This window comes from Astyanax mexicanus, chromosome 7 (genome assembly GCF_023375975.1).
Source record: "Astyanax mexicanus isolate ESR-SI-001 chromosome 7, AstMex3_surface, whole genome shotgun sequence".
Classification (NCBI taxonomy): Eukaryota; Metazoa; Chordata; class Actinopteri; order Characiformes; family Acestrorhamphidae; genus Astyanax; species Astyanax mexicanus.
In genome coordinates, this window is record NC_064414.1 from 18,609,946 (window position 1) to 18,624,479 (window position 14,534).

At 39.3% G+C, this 14,534-nt stretch overlaps 1 protein-coding gene across 2 annotated transcripts in view; it reads left to right on the forward strand.

The window, feature by feature from the left end:
* Positions 1 to 325: 325 nt before the first annotated feature.
* tjap1 (tight junction associated protein 1 (peripheral)) overlaps positions 326 to 14,534 on the forward strand; it is a 95,276-nt gene continuing 81,067 nt past the window's right edge. Inside the window, exon 1 of one of the 2 annotated variants that reach the window (XM_049481202.1) lies at positions 326 to 763. The gene's annotated coding sequence lies outside the window, so the exon portion shown is untranslated. The remainder of the gene's footprint in view (positions 764 to 14,534) is intronic. The other variant, XM_049481203.1, reaches the window with a different exon arrangement.

Sequence of the window (14,534 nt, forward strand, 5' to 3'; positions counted from 1 at the left end):
AAAAGTGCCTTGACACAGCCCTGGTAGTGGATTGTTACTGGGTATCGGCCAATACGGACCCATCACTGTCGTGGCGAATACTGCACACACTGCAAATCCCATCAGAAAATCATAACCAGCAGAGAGAGCAGGTTATTGCTTCCATGCTCAGAAATTCCCTGTGACAAACAATTAATTGCTTGCTTTGTTTTTGTTTTCGGTCTGTCTCTCACTGTCACAACACCTTCCCTCCTTTCCCCTTCGAGTCTCTCTCTCTCTTTTTTTCTCTCTTTCTCTCTCCATGTGTGTGTTCTGTACAGGAGATCTGGGGGGGGGGGGGTTCAGTTTCTTTAGCTCAGCCCCTCTCACCCATTTATCAAGCCCTTCTCTCCTGATGTTATACTGTCTTTAATTAGGATCTAACCGCCGATTCCCCGCCGTCTCCAGCCCGGCCCGTGGGGACTGTGAGCCGGGAGGAGTGTGAGGTGTGGAATGCGAGTGAGCCGGGCGGATGCACATGTGTTATAGGCAGGCTGGCAGCTGAGGCTGTTCCCCTGAGCCCCGGCTCTTCATTTCCCGGGCCCGGCTGACTGGCAGCAGGTCACTGTTGATGCCGGTGTTTTTCCATCCACCTGCCTTTTGTTTCAGGTCACTGATAGCCTGGAGGTTCACATGCCAGGAGGAGGAGGACGAGGGGGAGGTAGAGGAGCTGGATTGAGTTTCCCTGGCGACCAGAGGAACACACTCAGGGCGATGACTGGAGCTCGCAGCATGCACGTTTGAGGTGAGGGGCAATGCATGGCGTGCTGTGTGTTTTTTTTTTTTTTTTTGATGATGCTCTTCTGCAGCCATCTGTATTAATCTGTATTACTCTGTGTAGAACTTTTTTGATGCACAGCTGACACTGACTGTCTAGGGTTTACACAGAGCTTGAACTAATCTAAAAAACTTGTCTGAGCTCTATATTTTAAAGATAGACAGTAAATACAAGTTACAACCAACAGCCAAGAGTAACACGCTTATGCATGTGATTATTCAAGGAAACTTTATTCTTTAAATACATTTTCTAACCTTCTCCTGTAATTTACTCGGTAATTCTATTTTTTTCAGAGACTGGTGACATATTAGTGGTTTTAGATGGATCTAATTGGAGATACATTTTTATTTTTTTATATTGAAATGTGGATTTAATCTCGTAACTAACTCCAGAGGTGTCAAATAATGAAGTACAAATACTTTGTTACCTTATTTAATTAGAAATGTTTGTTATCTATAGTTGAGTAATTTTTTTTCAGAAGACTTTTTACTTCTACTGCTTACATTTTCTTTTTTTTTATTATTATTTTTTAATTCTTATATTTTAAAAATAGCCTCGTTACTCCTATTTCAGAGCTTCAGCTTGTTTTCATTCCGGCTTCTCATCTTTCAAAAAAAAAAAAAAAAAATCATGTTTTTAACATATACATTTGATGTAACATTATAGTCATTATGGCTTTTAGAAAAATGTGTTTTGGGGTGAGGGGTTAGTGCACTATAGGCTTTTGTGGCACGGCCTATACTTTTGTCCTTAATAGAATTTTTCCCCCTACATTACTTTTACTTTTATAACAGATATTTACACTTTTTCTTAAAGAGTAAAAAGCTTGAGATAATACTTCAACTTCTTTAGAAGTATTTTAAACCCTAGTATCTATACTTCTATACTATCTAAGTACTGAATGAATGAATGAATGAATGAATGAGTGCTTTTCGACACCTTTGACTAACTCTCACTGTATTACTTCACTCACATTCCTCCATTCTGCTCCACACACACAGCTGCTTCTGTAAATCATTCATTTCCTCTGTTAAGGCTATTCTGTTTCAACAATCTGAAACTTGTTTTCGTGTTTTTCTTCATATTTTACATTGTTGTATTTTTATTTTATAAATTCAGTTGGTACTTAGCTGGTGGTTCACAATGGACAGTCTGTGTTCAAAGTTAAAAAGATACAATTAAACAACATACAACTGATTTAATCATTAAATAAAATCCTATTGTGATCTTACATTGATTCTTTTGTTTTACATTTAAAAAAACATTATTCATAATGTTAATGTGATGAGTTGTGATTACTCACAGCAGACTGTGATTAGTTAGTAATCTAGACAGCCCTAATTTCATAATTCCTGAATATTGTAAGTTAGATTTCTGATTGAACAGCAGGCGGAACTGAACATGGGGAAGCTGTAGACATCGTAGAGATTAGATCAGGCCCAAACAAATTCAGCCCGACCCGAACCCACCCGATCCCCTTTATGTTCGGTTTGAGCCCACCCAGCCCACAACATAAACTACTATCATGAGCCAGAGCCTGATTTAAGGTCCTGTCCTTCATCATTTCTGCCATCAAAATTTTCCATTGTCTTGTCTGGCGGCCATGTCCGCCCTCTGATGTAGTTAGAAATATTGTGCACAGCGTGGCAATTGACCAACGTGTTTCACCCTTTATTTTAGCTGCACAGAAGGCTGCAGCTATGTGATTATAACATTCTTACTTTTTTTACTATCACAGTGTGTTATAATAAAAAAATAAAAAGCTTTAAAAACGTAGGTCTATGTCCCAGAGCATTTCTTGAGCCCAACCTGACAGAGCCCGAAGAAAGTGGTGGGAAAGCTCAGCCAGACCCAGCAGAGAAACTAGATTCTAAGACATAGTGGTTGGATAACCTCAATTTTGCAGTTTTGCAATTTTTCAGTGTGAGTTTGTGCAAAACCCTTCGTTTATGTTCGTTTGAATTATTGGCAGGAATTAGAAGCATAATGTATGTAGATGTAATATTTGTGTTTTAATTGATTTTCCCATGCCTGCTGCGATTTCACACTATTCCAGAACCTATTTCTGTTGTTGGAAATACTTTTGGTTGTTACATTATATTTATTTGTTACATTTAAATTTTTTGTTACAGGATTATTTTATACAAAATCATGGACTTGGTTACTTTGTTATAAATTGGACAAACATTTATCGATTTTAAATGTATGAAACTGTTATATTTATTCTACACTAGAAATTAAATGTTTTACAGTAGTATGTTTATTAAATTAATAATAATAAAAAAAAAATATTTGTTATAAATATCATTAGAAAATCAAGAATATCGTTATCGCAAAAATACCCTGAAATATTGTGGTACTATTTTAGGGCCACATCGACACATCCCTGCTGTCATTTTACACCAGGGGTCGGCAATAGGCGGAAACATGAAACATTTGGCATTTGAGGTTGTTTGAACTATAGTGAACGATAAATATGAAATTAAAATGCTTCTCTGTCGAGCTTTTGTTTACATTCGTTCCCTGTCTCTCTGTTGCAATCGGCGTGACTTTAGTTGCCACCCTTTCTCATTTTGCCACTTGATCTTGGGCTCCTTATCTCCTTATGAGGGCGTTTTTTTTTCCTCAGTTGTGTCCCAATTCACTAGCCAGGTAGCGGTAGTGTATTGGACCGCGACCCTGACAACACGGATTCAATCCAGCATGAGGAGCAGTGTGGTTATTTATTTATTTATTTATTCATTCATTCATTTATTCATTCCTTTCTTCTTGAATTTACCTGCTTTGAGATCAACTGTTCTGCAATTGGGTTCAACAACCCTCTGGGCTGGAGAGCTACTAGTCTGTAGCACTCCATTCTATTACACTTAATTTTTCAAAACAGATTTTTTTTTGTGGCCCGCCACGTAAAGGCTTGGAAAATATCTGTTCCGCAGCCAAACTTATTTGCCAACCCCTATTTTACACTATGTAAACTCTCACTTTAAATCTAAATCTCTGGCCTGTTTCTTTCCATCAGTCTCATCAGTCTCCTGCAGATCGTCTGCTGCTCTCAGTCCATCTCACTCCGACTGATGAAGATCTGTTGTTTGTCCTTGGCTTGGTGAGCGTGGGCTGTATGAACACTCAGAGACAGGAAGTTCCTGCGTCTGTCACTTTCACACATACAGTCTGCTGTTTAGACTCGTACTCATCAAAATATTCTCCTCTTTTCTAATACAGCTTCTAATACGCTTTATTATAAATACTCTAAAGATACCACACCGCTGATGAGTATAATATTACAAGCACTCTTACTGTAAGAGATGTAGAATCTGTATTGTACAGTTGGGTCTGGGTACACGGCTGATATCTGCAGGAAATGCTGTATTGGGTATCAGAGGGGATATAAAGAGGGATGAATTTGATCTGATGCAGTGTGATTTGATATTAGCTGTGTATTTCTTCCTAAGAGGAAGTCAGGAAGGTGTTTTAGATTTACTTTTAGATGCTCTAGGACCATCAGTTCAACGTCTGGTCATGTTCTCATCATTCTCTTGCTAGTATATTAGGAACTGTTCCGTTTGGAATCTGAATATCTATTATTTCATCACTGTGATTCAAAACCATTCCATTCTCTTCATTTGTGCCACTTTTTGACTTTTCGACTAAATGTAAGACAGTTGTCTCTTACATTGGCTTTAATTTGATAAACAGGCTAATAGAAATATATTGCAGTAGTATATTCTGTATATACTAAGTAATTGAAAAAAAAAAGATTTGCCAGCAGTATGGTTATAGTTTGGACACACCTTCTCATCCAATGCGTTTTCTTTATTTTCATGACTATTTACATTGTAGATTCTCACTGAAGGCATCTAAACTATGAATGAACACGTGGAATTTTATGTACTTAACAAAAAATGAGCTGGCCTCCATAGTCACTGGACCTGAACCCAATCCAGATGGTTTGGGGTGAGCTGGACCACAGAGTGAAGGCAAAGGGGCCAACGAGACTGTTGGAAAACCATTTCAGGTGACCACCTCTTGAAACTCACTGAGAGAATGATGCCAAGAGTGTGCAAAGCAGTTATCAGAGCAAAGGGTGGCTATTTTAAAGAAACTAGAATATATATATATATATGTATTTTTTTGTTTTTTTGTTTTTTTGTTAAGTACATAAAACTCCACGTGTTCATTCATAGTTTTGATGCCTTCAGTGAGAATCTACAATGTAAACAGTCATGAAAATAAAGAAAACGCATTGAAAAGGTGTGTCCAAACTTTCGACCTGTACTGTACTTCTGTGGATGTGTGCAGATATTTAAGTATATCTTTTTATTGGAAAACACTGACAAAATGACACTTTGACACAATGAAAAGTAGTCTGTGTGCAGCTTATATAACAGTGTAAATTTATTCTTCCCTTAAATTAACTCAGTATACAGCCATTAATGTCTAAACCACGAACAACTAAAGTGAGTACACCCCTTAGGGAAAGTTTCTGAAGTTTCAATATTTTGTGTGGCCACCATTATTTTCCAGAAATGCCTTAACTTTTCTGGGCATGGAGTTTACCAGAGCTTCACAGGTTGCCACTGGAATGCTTTTCCACTCCTCCATGATGACATCACAGACCTGGCGGATATTTGAGACTTTGTGGTCCTCCACCTTCCGCTTGAGGATGCCCCAAAGATGTTCTCTTGGGTTTAGGTCTGGAGACATGCTTGGCCAGTCCATCACCTTTACCCTCAGCCTCTTCAATAAAGTAGTGCTCGTCTTAGAGGTGTGTTTGGGATCACTATCATGCTGGAACACTGTCCTGCGACCCAGTTTTCAGAGAGAGGGTATCATTCTCTGCTTCAGTATTTTACAGTACATATTGGAGTTCATGTGTCCCATAATGAAAAGTAACTTCCCACACTTATCTTTGTACTTCTCACCTGATTGCTGCCAAACATGCTTGTGACCATCTGAACCAAACAAATGAATCTTGGTTTCATCAGACCATAGGACGTGATTCCAGCAACTCATGTTCTTTGTTGACATGTCTTCAGCAAACTGTTTGCAGGCTTTCTTGTGTACAGACTTCAGAAGAGGCTGCAGTCTGGGGTGACAGCTATGCAGAACAATTTGATGAAGTGTGCAGCGTATGGTCTGAGCACTGACACTGACCCCCCCCCCCCCCCCCTTCAATCTCTGCAGCAATGCTGACAGCACTCCTACGCCTATCTTTTAAACACAGCATTTGGAAGTGGTGCTGAGCATCACATGTGCCACTGTGCTGCAGCTCAGTTTCAGGGTGTTGGCCATCTTCACATATTGCAACAATTCGTCTTTTAAGATCCTCAGAGAGTTCTTTGCCATGAAGTGGCATGTTGGAACAGTGATCAGTGTGAGAGCTGTACTACAAAATTGAACACACCTGCTCCCTATGCACAGCTGAGACCTAGTAACACTAACGAGTCACATGACATTTTGGAAGGAAAATTGACGAGCCTGTGGTTTTAGACATTAATGGCTGTATATTGAGTTATTTTGAGGGAAGAATAAATTTGCACTGTTATATAAGCTGTACATAGCCTACTTTTCATTGTGTCTAAGTGTCATTTTGTCAGTGTTGTCCCGTTAAATAAATATACTTTATTATCTGCAGAAATGTGAGCGGTGTACTCACTTTTGTGATACACTATATATAGATATAACCATTCGGTAGTATGTGTAAATATAATTTACATGAGAGAATCAGTTGATATTGCACTAAATAGCATTCTAAAGATACTGTCAAGATACTGTAACCAAACTATAATTTACACCTGACCTCCTTCCACTTAGAGCTCAGCAAGATATAAATTACATTATCATTTTATAAAGCTTTTAGTAACAAAGAGCTGTTCTTCCTGAATCTGTAAAGAACACTGGGTGAGCTGACCTCCTGTGATCTGTGTGAAACAGAGGTTCTTGTTGTTGAGTTAAACCCTGTCTCATTATTTTGATCGGGAGCTAAAGAGCTGGAGATATCTTACCATGACAAGCACCTGGGATTTTTTTATATTTTCTTATAATGAGCTGGTTTATTGCTGTTCCCCATCTGTACGTCCCTGAAAATAATGGCTTTTTTTCCAGGAGCGTGGATATATGAACCATGGCCTCCTGTGTCTCGTTAAATTATTCAGACCGGACCGGCGCTTTGGTCAGTCGAGCTTTACCTCATCCTGCTCAGGTGCTTGTTAATAATGAAGCACTGCGTCTCTGTTCGTTGGATTCCTCTTTTTCGGTTATCGCATTTTTTTTACACCATCACTATCACACTATCAGTAAACGTCTATTTTCTGGTCTATATTCATACATACAGTGCACTGGATTATAAGGCGCGTTATGCGACTAGTAAGGAACAGGAGTTTCTTATTATGATTTTTCCTTCTAATTCAGCAGGTCTCACTGCTGGGTTGTGGTGGAGTGGAAGCCTAGTTAAGTTAAGTAAAGCTAAGCTGAGTAAATAAAATTGTAATTCTTAAAAAAAAACAAAAAAAAAACATTTCTTTCAAAGTCGAGCACAGGATGTTCATCTACACAGATTTCTCTCCTGAAAGCTGTTTATTTGGGTGAATAAATTGTTTCCGTTTATTTACGGTAAGCTTAGATTCCTACATTTCTCCAGCACTAAGGCTGAAACATTAACTTTTTTAGCTGTTTTAGCCTGACAGCGCTACACTTAGCAACCTTAAGTTTTCCACTAAGCCAAGGCGATATTAGCAACCAGTTTGTCCCATGTCGCTTGTTTCAACATGGTAAACATGCCTGATACAGTCTGATATACTCACTACTGGACAGTGAAAGAGCTAGCGCTTAGCGTGGTTAGCAGCTAATGCTAATATTGCTGTATCAGTGCTAGCCGGGGTTAGCAGCAGGCTACAGGCTGATAATACTCACCTCTAAATCGCCAAAGAGCTAGCGCTTATAGCGGTTAGCAGCTAATGCTGCTCCAGCAGTACTACTTGGGGTTAGCAGCAGGCTACAATCTGATAATACTCACCTCTGGACAGTGAAAAAGCTAGCACTTCACAGAAAACTTCACAGAAACTCCTGTATCAAGCTGCACTTCAGCAGAGTGGCTTAACTGCTTTTTACAACCTGACTGGTAAAATTCATACATACATTCATACATTCATTCATTCACTAACAATTTTTAGGAAAATTAAAGAATTTTAAGTGGCATTATAGTGTGAAAAATATGGTAATTGTGTGTTCATTGTTCAAACTGTGTGTGTGTGTGTCTGTGTGTGTTCACCCTTATTCAGTGGTCCAGTCTGGCTCACTAACTAAGCTGTTCTTGGCACCTGCTGTAATCTATGGTTAAAAAAAAAAAAAAATCAATCCAAGATGTGTTAGATTGCATGCTTGGCTACAGCCGTCTTAATCGTGATTGCAACCTCTGTTGTGAGGCCAGATAGTTTTCATGTGTTTGTCAGTGTGTGTGTGTGTGTGTGTGTGTGTGTGTGTGTGTGTGTGTGTGTGTGTGTGTTTGGGGCACTGTTCCAGCGCACCACCAGCTGACTGTCACGCATGGCTGGCGGCCACAGACCTTCACATTTTGTTATTCTCTGTCACATCCCACTGCAAGGCTTTCTTATTCACAGCAGAAGGGCTGCAACACTACGGTAAAAAAACACCACGTTTACACTCAGTAAATAATGCATGCTTTCAGCTCAGGAGGGAGAAACACTCAGCACGCAAATATATGACAGGTTTACTAAACTTTTGTTTTTGATTCACTGCTTTTTTTTTTCATTTTTATCAGTAAGCTTTTTAATTAATCCTAAAACATCTGCCAATTTAGTAGTTGGAAATTGAAATTTAACAGAATAAAATATATATATATTTATAATTATTTTATAAATAATTATATAATTATATTTTTACTCCGGACACTAGGGGTAGGGTAGGGGCAATTACAGGGGAAATCACAATACATTGCCCACGATTGTAACAATTATATCACAATACCAGGATTCCACAATACTCTATATTTCAGGTTTCTTTACAGTACTTCACGTCATCTGTCTTACTGCAGAGGACAAAATACAGAACTTGACAACCAAAATTCTGCACCACAGTTTTACCCTATTCATTTGATTAGCGTCACCACATGGAGTAATGAAGCATTAACTTTAGTGAATCAAATTGAGGGCTAGGGAGCACAAACTCGACTTCTACCTCAACAATAAACAGAGCAAAGAATAAAATAACAGTGCTGTTGCCTTAAATAAGCTGCTGGTGTACCTTCACAGAGTGAACTCGCAGGTCAGTATCCTCTGCCGAGACGCACAAAGTACCCCACTGTTAAGATAGGAACGCGCTAAAGTCAGACCTCACCTGCCTCTTAAAAGGGAATAACAAGTGATACACTGATTAATTGGTTTATTTCACGTTGCACCCAAAACTAGGGCTGCAACAATCGACAATGTCAATTATTTACATTTGTCGACTACAAATTTCATTGTCGACTAATCGTTAATTTGTAACAGTACCGCATTACACAAAGTGCTGGGGACAGAAGTGCATTCGGAGATAAATGGGGGGGTAAATGGCTCACTCACAGTGCACACTCAAATTAGTCTGTGTCTCCAAAATTGCCCATAGAGAACAGATTACAAATTTACTCACTATATATCAGTACTTTCCCTGTTTAAACAACATCTAGACAGTTAAATCTCATGTTCAGCTGTTTGTATTGGTTTTAGAGATTGATGACATGGCAGAAATAATCATTGACTAATCAACTAATTGAAAAAAATAATCGTCAGATTAGTCGACTACCAAAATAATCATTAGTTGCAGCCCTAGTCAAAACACACCCATGATTAATTAAGAAAATTAGTACATACCTTTTGCACGTTTTGAGCCACACAAGGGCAAAAATGTTGGTTTTGCACCCTCACAATACCAAAGACACACAGACATACACCCTTAAATCCAGCTGCACTATTTAATTGACTGATGCACTATAGATTAGCGCTAAAATAGGGCCCATAGTCTATGACTAGGATTAATCTCTGTCCAGGTTACCGCCCCAAAGTTGCTACAGCATGGTTCATAAGACGGGCAGCAGTCCTGATTGGAGCATTGTGGAAGCAGCAATGAACTGAGATCATAAGCTGTTAAGTATGCATCAATCAGTAGTAGGGGTGTCACGATTCTCTAAATCCTCGATTCGATTTTATTTCCGATTTTAGGTTCACGATTCGATTCAATTCTTGATTTTCTTTTTTCTTTTTTACAGCAGAGAGGCCTATGCCAGTTTTAGATTAGTCTATGGTCAGTCATGGGTTTGATTAATCAAATTTACAATATCTTATTTCAAAAGGTGGGCTTGATATCAGTGATGCAAAGTGATGCAAGTGATCTGTAATACACCACATTAGGCATTAATGGTCAAATATAAATAATTTAATTAAGATATATATGTAATGCTATCTAGTGGCTTTTTTTGGGTAGCAGCATTGTGCACTATTGAAAACAGCAATGTGCAACATAACAAAATAAATAATAAAAAAATACCGGAACAGTCATATACAAAATAATAGAACAATTAGAGCCTTAACAAACTGAACTCTATCCTACTATAACAGTTAAACATGAAAAATAAGACTTTTTCTTTAACAAAGATATATTATTAACTTTATCCGAGAGAAAGATGCTCCTTAAGGTACCAAAACTATTAACATATTTGAGGCTAGACAAAACAACTGTTATTTTTATATTTTCAAGTTTTTCTTTAAGAAGATGAGAATGTCCACATTCTCTGGAGAAAGGGCTGCTCTTTGAGCAGTCACAATGTCCGCGGCGTCAGCTACAGTGTGCTGCACCATTTGTGTAGCATGGTGCGCCATTTGTGTAGAGTGCTGCGCCATTTGTGTAGCGTGCTGCGCCATTTGTGTAGAGTGCTGCGCCATTTGTGTAGAGTGCTGCGCCATTTGTGTAGAGTGCTGCGCCATTTGTGTAGAGTGCTGCGGCATTTGCGTAGCGTGCTGCGCCATTTTCGTAGCGTGCTGCACCATTTGTTTAGCGTGCTGCGCCATTTGTGTAGCGTGCTGTGCCATTTGAGTAGCGTGCTATGCCATTTGCGTAGCGTGCTGCGCCATTTGCGTAGCGTGCTGTGCCATTTGAGTAGCGTGCTGCGCCATTTGCGTAGCGTGCTGCGCCATTTGTTTAGCGTGCTGCGCCATTTGCGTGGCGTGCTGCGCCATTTGCGTGGCGTGCTGCGCCATTTGTTTAGCGTGCTGCTCCATTTGCGTGGCGTGCTGCGCCATTTGCGTGGCGTGCTGCTCCATTTGCGTGGCGTGCTGCTCCATTTGCGTGGCGTGCTGCGCCATTTGCGTGGCGTGCTGCGCCATTTGCGTGGCGTGCTGCGCCATTTGCGTGGCGTGCTGCGCCATTTGCGTGGCGTGGTGCGCCATTTGCGTGGCGTGCTGCTCCATTTGCGTGGCGTGCTGCGCCATTTGCGTGGCGTGCTGCGCCATTTGCGTGGCGTGGTGCGCCATTTGCGTGGCGTGCCGCGCCATTTGCGTAGAGTGCTGCGCAGCTTAGAGGGAGGGATCGTCGGTCCTCTTTTTGACTTCGATGCTCAAGACCATGACATAATATCGATCAATTTCGATTAAAAAAAATTCAAATCGTGACGCCCCTAATCACTAGGGCTGCAACGATTAGTCGATATAATCGACAATGCCGATTATTTTAATTTGTCAACTACAAATTTTACTGTCGACTAATCGTTAATTTGTAACAATGTTATCATTGCCCCAGTACAAGTGTTCTGTCCAACTTCAGACATGTTCCTCACATTATTTTTATTTCAAATGGTGTTCGCCTCCATAGTACAATTTCACAGTTTTATTTTTCCTGTTGGAGAAGCCAGACACATTTTCTTAAATCTTAAACTCACTTCGCTCTGGCGCCTGATGCACCACAGCGATACAAGCCCAGACTGGCTCTGGTGAAGTAACTGAAGTTTCTATTTCCTCCCTCACAGAGAGCTCTGATTCTGTACTCTGCTATTCATCTGAAATAGGTTTTCTAGGAGTGTCTGAAGCACTGGAGTTCACTAATGTCATTAGTACTTCACACAGGCACAGCTGAAAAGCAGCCTTTGAGCCACAGTGGCTGTGCTTCAGTTCTGATTGCGTAAAGCTTTATTTTTTTATGAAATGAGAATATACCTGAATCAGTCTTAGACATAAGAGGCTAAAGGTAAGCTAATTAATATAACCTTGCTGCTATGATTAAAGGGTTCCGTGATTTAGTAAGTATAAGACTTGAGTCACTGTGTGACTTTATGGGTGCACTGATGAGGCAGGAGGGAATCATGAGGGTTATAAAATGATCAAGAACAGTGTCACATTTGTTTTATATTAGATTCTTTAATTAATTTTTAGTTTTGTTTTTTGTACAGTTATTTAGATATGAACAGGTGAGGGATCAGTGTTTTTAAGCACAGTGTTTACAGTGTTCCGAACATAACATTTTCCTGACTTTTTTAGCAATTCATCATTAAGTACCTTTATTTCTTTCTTTTTTTTTTTTGTCTCATTTGTTTGATTTGGTCATCCTTATCTACATTTAATATGTAAAAATCTAAAGTTTAAAGTCCTGTTTATAGTATGAAATAAGGAAAATTAAAAAGAATTTGTGACTGCTAAACTATATTTAGTTCTCTTTTGTTTGATTGCTTTTTATATGAAAACATAGCAAAAAAAAGTAAGGAAATTTTTGCCATACAAAGGTGGGTATTATCGGCCTGTAGCATGCTCTTAACCCTGGCAAGCACTGCTGGAGCAGCATTAGCATTAGCCGCTAACCGCACATAAGCGCTAGCTCTTTTGCTGTTCAGAGGTGAGTATTATTGGCCTGTAGCCTGCTGCTAACCCCGGCTAGCACTGCTGGAGCAGCATTAGCATTAGAGGCTAACTGCTAAGTGCTAAGCTTACTGTAAATAAACGAAAGTGCTTTACTCACCCAAATAAACAGTTTTCAGGAGTTTTCAGGATTTGTGTAGATTAATTTCCAGCGCTCATTTGACTTTTAAAAAAATGTTTTTTTGTTTTTTTTTAAGAATTACAGTTTACTACTTAGTTTACTTTATTGTAAAAATCTCAGCCTTGTTGATTTAATTCAGGATTTCTGAATTAGAACGTACTTCACTGAGTATGAAAAGGTGCTTTCACACCTGTAGTTGGTTTCTATGGTCCAGATCAATTGAGTTTGTTTACTTGGAGTGTTTTCTCTCTTTGTTTGGTTTGGTTTCACACAGGTATAAACCTAAACACACCAAACTGCGCACCAATAAACCGTGCATAAAATAAATAAAGTAAATATAGCATGAAGATTCTGTGTTTCAGTGGGTATATCTGTGCAATGTGAAGCTGCTTTAACACAGAACGCTGAAAAAGCACTGTGCTGTGCTTTTAAACAAAGTATTTTCAATGGGACGTGCAGCACAGATGTCCGTGTGCGGCTGAGATCAGTGAACACTGCACATACTGCGCTCAGTGTGTAAACAGGATGGAGCAGCAGATGTAGTGTTTGTTTATAGCAGTATTATATCTGGCTAATATATCAGATTAAACTGTGGCTTATCAGCAGTTTAGCTCAATTAGAAAAAAGTATATTTGATAGCTGGGTCAAATTGAGACCAGATCACATTTTTATGGTGACACAGTTAATTGTGTTACTGATTCTAAATTAATCGCGTGTGTTAGCGCTTTAACGTTAACATCCCTACTTTATTTATAAGGAAAGCCAGAGAAAAGATTGCAGTTTGTGCTTGTTGTTGGCTCATGAATTGCTGGGAGTGGCAACCTCCAGAAATAGCTGTAATTGGCCAGCCCCTTCACTCTCCACTGCACTCCCCAGTGAAACCCGGTTGTTTCTGTAATGACAGGAAGATGCAGGCAGATTCAGCAGGAAGATACTGAAAAAGATCTCCCTCATGAAAGAGAGCCCCTCATTTTACACCACACTGATTCCACCTGCTCTATAAGTGAGGCAGCGATAGTCACTACGGACAAAAGGTGGTTTTATTTAGATAGCGCTGGTATTTGATTATATTACATTTGCTTTGTTTTTTGCGATTCTGTGTTATTTAATTTGTATTCCTCTTGTTTTTTAGTCAAATGTTCACCACATAACTTGTCCTGCCATTTCCGAGATATTCATGACATTCCAACTCCAAATATGTGGTCTAGTTGTGTGATCCATGCTTGTATACAGCTTTTTGATTGGATGCTCGGTTTGTCATATAAACTTCAGATTTTTTTTTTTTTTTCCCCATTAAGAATAAATGGGGTGCAAAAGTGCACATCCAGATACTGTAAACCTACCCAACCCATACGCACAGATTTGGGTGAACTATTTCAAGACATACCTCTGAGAACAAATTCATTTTGACCTGCACTCCTTTATTTGTAGTTTTCTTTTCATCACTCGTCAATCCTATTCACTCCCATTCATATTCCCCCTAATATAAACCCAAACTTTTCTTTGCCTTACAGCCTCCCATCTACATTAGGGCAGGTCCCAAAGTTCTAATCTACAGCTATGCTAGGTCTGGACGATATATCGTTTAAGCATCGTCATCACGATGTGTGCATGTGCAATAGTCACATAGCAGGAACCTAAAGGCTTTTAAATCTAACACATCATGTTGCAATGTTTTGATTCTCGACCCAAGAAGTAGATACACAGCGTTGTCTGTGTC